The following is a 1,247-nucleotide window of genomic DNA, read 5'->3' on the forward strand; positions in this document are numbered from 1 at the left end:
CTATATGAGTGTTTAATTCATATAGGGGGTATGGGCACATATTTATACACCCGTCTGTCCACCTTGATGGCGTAGTGTAGCACCGCATTAAGGCGTGACGTGAGCGTTGGACGCGAGCGTAGTAGCCCTATATAGACCCATGAATTTATATAGGGAGTATGGACGAGTGTAAATACATACATATATTATAGAATCTGAGAGGCTCGATATTTTATGGGATAAAGGTTTTATTGCTTGCGGCATGCATTCGATTTTTCCTTAGAAATTAATTTGGGGAAACATAAATATTTTAATTATTAATTTATTTTTGTCCACTCACTCTAACGTTATTAAATGTTTTCCCCTGGGCCCTTCGTTTTAAATTGCCCAGTCTGCAGAGTTCGGGTTGGATCTAATAGGAGACGAGGCATAGTCACCCGCTTTTCGGCCAGTTTTCGTCAGTAGGTTACCTGTTCAACCTACTTGTGTTTTCTTGCTTCCGCTTGTGTTTAGTAGCTCTGAATACTTTAGAATTTTGTATATTATGTGATATTCAGAAGCGTTAAATTAAGAGTGTAATATGAAATTTTCGAGTTAGGGTTGTCCATCTACAAGGGAGATTTTCTTAATCTTTTCAGTAAATTTTCCTTGGAGGTGGTCCCCGCACGACTTACTCTGGGTTTCAGGGTGAAACTCGGGGTGGGTCGTGTCAATATTGGTATTGTGTAATTCCCTATATAAATGGTTCATATCAATGAATAAGATGATGATTCTCTTGCTATCTCTTTGTCTATACACTTTATACTTCATCACGTTATCATGCACCTTGTTCTAACACTAGAACTAATAGCCCACCATTTTTTTCCAAACCCTAAAACCAAAACCGGAGGTTTTTATGTGTGCCTTGGCCTTATGCCAATAAGATATGTAGTTAGACTAGATCTATGTATTCATATCGTTACCATATTGGTATTGTGTAATTCCCTATATAAAGGGCTCATATCAATGAATAAGATGATGATTCTCTTGCTATCTCTTTGTCTATACACTTTATACTTCATCACGTTATCATGCACTTTGTTCTAATCCTAGAACTAATAGCCCACCATTTTTTTTTCCAAACCCTAAAAACCAAAACCGGAGGTTCTCGGCCCTGCCTTGGCCGCCGCCGCCGTTGTCGCTTCCCGGCCGTCCACTCCGCTGCTTTCTTTTCATCTGATCAAGCATCCAAATGTTTACGGTATGTTTATTTTACAACCCTAAAACTC

This window comes from Fragaria vesca, linkage group LG1, assembly GCF_000184155.1.
Source record: "Fragaria vesca subsp. vesca linkage group LG1, FraVesHawaii_1.0, whole genome shotgun sequence".
NCBI classification, from domain to species: Eukaryota; Viridiplantae; Streptophyta; class Magnoliopsida; order Rosales; family Rosaceae; genus Fragaria; species Fragaria vesca.